Here is a 7,382-nt window from a genome sequence, read left to right on the forward strand (position 1 = left end):
ATATATATATATATATATATATATATATATATATATATATATATATATTGAGTTTCTATTGTATCTTCAATACATTGAGTTGCTACTTATTGTTTATATGCTTTATGTAAACCACATATTTATTGTTGTTTATTTCTGTATTAAGTTGAGTGTTCATGAGTTGAGTAAATAGGCGGTATGTTTTCTTTTTAAGAATTCATTTTAGCTTATGTCATGTTTAGTTTTACCCTCCCATGCTTGTACATTCAATATACGGATGCCATTTGACCTGTATCATTTTCTAATGTAGATATAGGTAATTAGGATTAATATCCAGCACCTGATTGATCGAATTAAACATCTCAGAGTCAGTTGGTGAGCCTCCTAGCTTTCTGGAGGATCCGTTTTTATTTATTTGTTAGCAAGTTGTGAGGATGATTGAGGGTATTCTCTCGACATCTCTCATAGTTATTAGATGCTTCATACACATTTAGAGGTTATTATTTCATTAGCTTATTCATATAAGTTGTTTTGATTATAAAACTTAAGTTGCCTTAATGGCCAGCCGAATAATTTCCTTTATGCATTCTAAGTTTGAGTTATGAATCTACCTCTTGAGTTGCTTTAAATGTTGGGTAAAGTCCTCTGCTGACTAGTAGGCCAGACCAAGAGTTTGCTTAGGGTCAACAATGGTTCTCGAGTGCTACTCCCGCCTAGGGTGTAGGCTCGGGGCGTAAAAACTTGGTACTAAAGAATAGAGTTAAAGAGTCCTAGGGAGTCTATGAAGTCGTGTCTGTAGAGTTCTAGTTATTGATGTGAAGCGCCTGATATCTATTGTTAGGAGGCTGCAATATTTAGGAACTATCTCAGTTTTTTGTTATTCATTTTTTGTGATAGAGTTTATCTCTGCACATATTTTTTGTCTAATTTATGCTTGCACATATATTTCAGATAATGCCTTCACGAACAGCTATTCGAGGTCGTCCAACTAGGAGGAATGTCAAGGAACAAGGGGTACCTAATGCACCTGAAGTGCAACTAGAAGGAGAGGTCACCAATTATGAGTTCTCGGAAGCTATGAGGATGTTAACCAAGATGTGACCAATCAAGTTGGACAAAGAGAGAACTGATAGGAAGTGACTTATACTTAAAGGATCTGTGAGTTCCTAATGAATAATAATCTATGTTTAGTGGTACAAGTGTTACTAAGGATCTGATGAAATTTGTAGAGGACCCGCAGAAAGTGTTAGAGGTCATGCATGTTGCCGATGCTGAGCGAGTGAAACTAGATGCCTATCAACTGAAGTGTGTTTCTAGGACTTATTTTCACTAGTGGAAGAAGAGTACAGCTTAGGGTGCACCAATTTTGAGTTGGTCTATGTTTGACGAGGCCTTTTTGGGCATTTTTTCCCTCATGAACTGAGGGAAGCCAATGTCAAATAATTCCTTACCCTTAAGTAGGAACATATTAGTGTTTATGAGTAAAGTTTGAAGTTTACCCAACTTCTCCGATATGCTCCAGAGATGGTTGCTGATATTAGGAGCAGCATGAGTCAATTTAAGGAGGGCAAGGAAACTATGCTAATAGGGGATATGGACATAGCGAGAATTATGGTTTATGTGCAGCAAGTTGAGGAAGAGAAGCCAAGAGATAGAGAATAATATAGAAAAAATAAATCTAAGAAAGGAAATAAGTCTAGGAAACAAATGAGTAATGTGTACCGGTCTTCTTTTCAACAAAAGCAAAAAGGACCCGCTCTGTTAGTGCACCAGAAACAAAAGTGAGTACAATAGCCAGAATTTGCAGAATTTAAGAGGTAGACCTGCTTATTCTCAGGGTTGTGTAGCACAACGAGGAAATTGGGATCCTACATGTGCTAAGTGTTGTAGGAACCACCCCGGTGCTTGTCAGGATGCCTCTGCTAGTTGTTTCAAGTGTGGTCAGAAGGGCGACTTCATCAAAGAGTGCACTAAGAACATGCAAGGTAACAGGAGTAGGGGCAATAGAACCCAATCATCTTTAGTTGCTCCCCCTAATAGGACTGCACCTAGAAGCGCTACTTCAAGGAATGGTGGAGGAGCAAACTGCCTATATGCTATCACTGGTGGCCAAAAGCAAGAGAAATCGCTAGATGTTGTCACTGATATGATTAAAGTCTTTAATTTTGATGTTTATGCTTTGTTATGTCCAAGAGTTAGTTTATATTTTGTGACTCCTTATATTTCCATAAATTTTGCTATTATTCCTGAGTAACTTCTTGAGCCCTACAGTCTTTTCACACCAGTCTGTGAGGTTGAGAAAGTCTATCTTGATTGTACAATTTCTGTCAATCACAAGAGATCCATGACTGTCTTAGTTGAATTACACATGGTATGTACTAACTTCATGTATGTGAGGTAGATTTATTGCCATTCTCGGTATGCACTAACTTCATGTCTGTTATGCCTGAATCAATTTTCGAACTCGAGTTGTTAAGTTTTAGTTTCCTAATGAGCTAGTTCTTAAGTAGAGGAGTAGTTTATAAGTGCATAAGGGTCTCTTTATTTTGTATCTTAAGGAGAGAAAGTTAGTTTCCAAGGGTTGTGTTTATCACTTAGTCTGAGTTAATGATTCTAGTGTTGAGTGTAACACCTCAAAAACTAGCCTTTGAAAAGTGTAGCAGAAATCAATTGAACCAGTGAACCATGACAAGGTTCACGGACCATGATGTGGTCCACGATCCATTGACCAGCCCGTGGACATAGCCACTTTACAGTAGAGGTGGACCATGGAGCCCTTCATGGGTTGGACAACCTCATGGACCATCATTGGACTCATGGAAGCCAATCAGAGTCTACAAGGCCCAAGAAACTAGTATCTACTGGATTAAGGACCATGACCGGCTTCACGGTTTGTGGTCCCTTTGACGGCCAATTAGAGGGGCTCGTGGTCAGCCTCATTACGGTTTTAAGTAGGATCGTTTTGGTCTTTTCTTCTATCAGTTTTTGCCTAGTAAAAAAAAATTAGAAACTAACCTAATCAATTATTCACCAAAGTCAAGAAAAAATTCGAGCAAAATAGAGGAGAATAGTCTAGCATCCCTCTCTAAGAAATGCAATAATTTTCAACAGTTACAATGCTAAAATCGAAAGATTTCTCCATAAAATTTGTCCCCAGGTATGTGAGATTTCACTAGAGATTTTATTTAACCTATTAGTACCCTAGATTTCAGTCAGAATTATGATTCCCATAACGGTATCTTGACTTAGGGTTTCTTGAATGATATAAATTGTTGGGTTTTAGCGGTTAGAATGATCCAAATTGGATTATCATGTTATAACTTAGTTTCCCATATGACATTCGTAAACCTAGTTGTATATATTTGTTTAGTTCATGAATTATGCATGGTAGGGCAGATTATTCAGATATACACACACTTTAGTTTACGAATGTCATATTATTAGTCATAATTTTCACAGTTTCAGAGTTTGCATATTAGTAATTGAGCGATCCAGTACTTTAGAATTTCAGTAATAACATTGCTTATTTGCATTCTAATTGGTAAAAGATTAATACCGGAATTAGGGTCATCCATTCTCAAGTTCTAGAACTACATGCCCCGTATGTTCTAAGTCCCCTTTGTGGGCATTTTTTTAGTGATCACATCAGCTATACCTCTATACCTTTAGCAGGGTATACTGGATCCTGTCAATAGGGAGTATCCATAAAAAACCCATATTTAGCTCATGTGATTTTATGTCAGTTATTATTAGCCCCCCTACAGTCAGATTCTAGTGCATTTACTAGGTTATCAGTTTCAATTCACATTTTAGTTTCAACATGTTATAAACTTAGTAATTGCATCAGTCATTTCATGTTCAGTATTCACAATTGGTATCATGCTTATCTTTTATCATTTCTCAAATATTATTCGTTGGTTTAGTTATCTTGTTATTCAACTTTATTATATCATGCATACTTGGTACCTTTCAAGTACTAACACATACACTGCACTACATCTCCTTGTGAAGTAGGTCCAGGTTCTCATCTTCAGGATCATGCATATATCATTTCCTGATCATCAGTTCAGCTGCATCAATGGTGAGTCCTCATTCCTCGAGGATGATTTATATGATTGTATTTCCTTGATTTCAATTTTAGTTTTAGTTTTGATAGATTTAGTTGGGGCATATCCCAACACTTCTAATCCGTCTAGAGGCTTATTTCAGACATAGTTAAATTCAACTTTATTATTTGAGTTTGACTTTTTAGTTGTTAAACTCTCAGTTTTTATTAATGATTTAGTTTATGGGTATTCCCGATCATTTCCATTATATGATGATCTTAGCTTGCGCACAATGTTTATTCATCCATTTTATCTTTAGTATGCGTATGATATGCCAACATGGTTAACTATGGGTCACTCATGATCCTAGGTCCTATTTCTGCGTCCAGGGGGTAGCATCGGGGCATGAAAAACTTGGTATTAGAGAATTAGGTTAAAGAGTACTAGTATTTCTCATAAGATGCACTAAGTAGATTCCTTTTCATGGGCGTGAAGTGCACCACATCTAATGAGAAGGAGGTTGCTATGTGATTTAGGAAAACTTCAGTTTTTTGTTACTTTTATCTTGCATAATATATGATCTAATTCCTGTTTCTAACTCAAAATTAATAGAGCGTATTAAAGAAATGCCAATGCACGAAATGCTAATGCATCTTCTCCAGTACCAAATCAAGAAGTTTCGAATGCTGACGTTTCAGAATGCCCTTCATGTTTTGGCTGAGAGTGTGACTAGAAAAAATAATCAACAGGTTCATAAATTCTAGTGGTGGATCAGTGGCAGCCAGGGTTCACAATTTTGTTAGGATAAATATGCAAGAGTTCTAAGGATCATAGATTGGTGAGGATCCCCAAAACTTCATATATGAGGTCAAGAATATATTTGGAGTTAGTCAAGTGATAGGTAACAATGGAGTAGAGTTGGCATCCTAGCAGCTAAAGAATGTAGCTCTCATCTGGTATACTCAGAGGAAAGAGAATAGGGTACAGATGCACCTTTTATCACTTGGGAATGCTTTGGTGAAACTTTTGTAGACAGATTCTTCCAAAGAGAGTGGAGGGAGGCAAGAGCTCAGGAGTTTATAAATTTAAGTTAGGGTTTCATATCAGTCCAAGAGTATGGATCAAGTTCACCAAATTCCAGGGCAAAAATGAAAATGTTTTTGTATATGTTGCTGGAAAATATGAACATCTCTAGGCTCATGACTCATGCCCGACAGGTTGAGGGTTATTAGCTGAGGGAACATGCTAAGGAGAACAAGAATGCTAGAACATGAAACTATGACTATTATCAACACAAATTGGGTGGTGGAAATTACTCATTGTTTTAGCAATTGTCTTTTGATCTAGTACCTTTATTAGCTAGTGTGCCATCCTCTAAGTTCCGAAATGATCATAAAGAGGGCATCAAGATCTAAGTCTCAAGGTAGTATTTCAGGCACTAGAAGCTATCCAACTTTTCAAAATTTTGGTTAGACCCATTCAACCGAGTGTCTTGCATGGAAGGAAGGATGCTTTTTGGTGTTGTCAGTCTGATCACAGGTTGAGATATTATCCTTCCACTGAACACAGTCAAAGCGGCAGTGTTGGTAGAGCTCAGTAGACAACTTTAGTAGCACCAACAAGTCGCCCGACTTAGGAATGTAACTTCTGTGGTACAGGTGAGGCACAATGTCAAATCAAGTTGTGTGCTCTCTAGGCTCGCTAGGTTTAGGAAGATTCTACCAATGTAGTCAGTGGTACGTTACGAGTCTTTGACTTAGATGTTTATGAATTGTGAAACCCAAGGGATAATATTTCCTTTGTAACTCATTTTATAGTAGCTAATTTAGTGTTAGTCCAAAAACTCTCTCATAACCCTTTTCAATATCTACTCTAATTAGGACCCAATTATAGCTCAACCGGTGTACAATAATTGCTCTGTAACAGTTTCTTAGAAAGCCACCTCAGCAAATTTTGTGTAGATAGAAATGGTAGACTTTAATATCATTATAGTCATTGATTTGTTACATTACTATTATGTCATAGTCGATTGTAGAATTAGGATTGTTCGTTGTGAGTTTCCAGAAAAACCAATCTTAGAATTGAAGGATAGTAGCTTAGCCCCTATGGGTCAATTCGTTTCTTACCTTAAGTCCAGGAAGATGATTTGTAAGGGGTATCTCTATCATCTAGTTTGAGTTAAGGAGTCTAGATTTGAAACCCAACTCTTGAGTCAGTTATAGTAGTCAATGAGTTACCAAAAGTGTTTCCAGAAGATCTTCCTGGAGTTTCTCCCAAAAGGGAAATCAACTTTGGAATTTATCTCCTTCCAATATACCAACTATTTCTATTCCTCCTTAAAGAATGGCTCCAGATGAGCTTAAGGAATTGAAAGAGTAGTTAAAAGAGCTTCTAGATAATGGCTTCATCAGACCTAGTATTTCCCCATGGGGTGCACCAATGTTGTTCATGAAAAAGAAAAACTCTTCTCTCCATTAACTTTAGGCAGTTAAACAAGGTCACAATCAAGAACAAGTACCCTATATTCAAGATTGATGACTTGTTTGACCAACTTCAGGGTGCTAGCCATTTTTCAAAGATACACCTTAATTTGGTTACCATCAATTTAGAGTTAGAGATAGTGATATCCCCAAAAAAAACTTAAGAACTCAGTATGGTCATTATGAACTTTATATTTATGTTATTTGGACTAACAAATGCTTTTACAAGTTTCATGGATTTGATGATAAGAGTGTTCAAGCAGTATTTGGGCTTGTTCATAATCGTTTTTATTGATGATATCCTTATTTACTCTAGAATTGAGGAAGAACATGCAAATCATTTGAAGGTTGTCTTGTAAACTCACATAGATCATTACTTATTTGTTTAGTTTAGAAAATGTACGTTTTGGTTACAATCCATTGCTTTCCTTTGTCATATCGTGTATAGCAAAGGGTTTTAAGTGGATTCCAAGAAAATAGAAGTAGTGAAACAATGTCCTAGACCTACATCTCCTGCAGATATCAGAATTTTCTTGGGTCTAGAGTGTTATTATAAAAGTTTGTGGAAGTATTTTCATCCATTGACTCTCCATTGACTAATTTGAATTAGAAAAAGGTAAAGTTTCAGTTGTCAAATAATTGTGAAAAAAGCTTTACGGATCTAAAAACTTGGTTGACTATAACTCCTTTTTTGACTCTACCATAGGGTTCCGACAATTATGTTATGTATTTTAATGCATCCACAGTAACCTAAGTTGTATGTGATGCAACTAGGTAGGTTATGACTTATGCTTCTAGAAAACATAAGGTGCATGAGAACAACTGTCCAACTCATGATCTCGAGCTTGCAGCCTAGTGTTTGCATTTAAGATTTAGA

Source organism: Solanum pennellii, chromosome 1, assembly GCF_001406875.1.
Source record: "Solanum pennellii chromosome 1, SPENNV200".
Lineage (NCBI taxonomy): Eukaryota > Viridiplantae > Streptophyta > Magnoliopsida > Solanales > Solanaceae > Solanum > Solanum pennellii.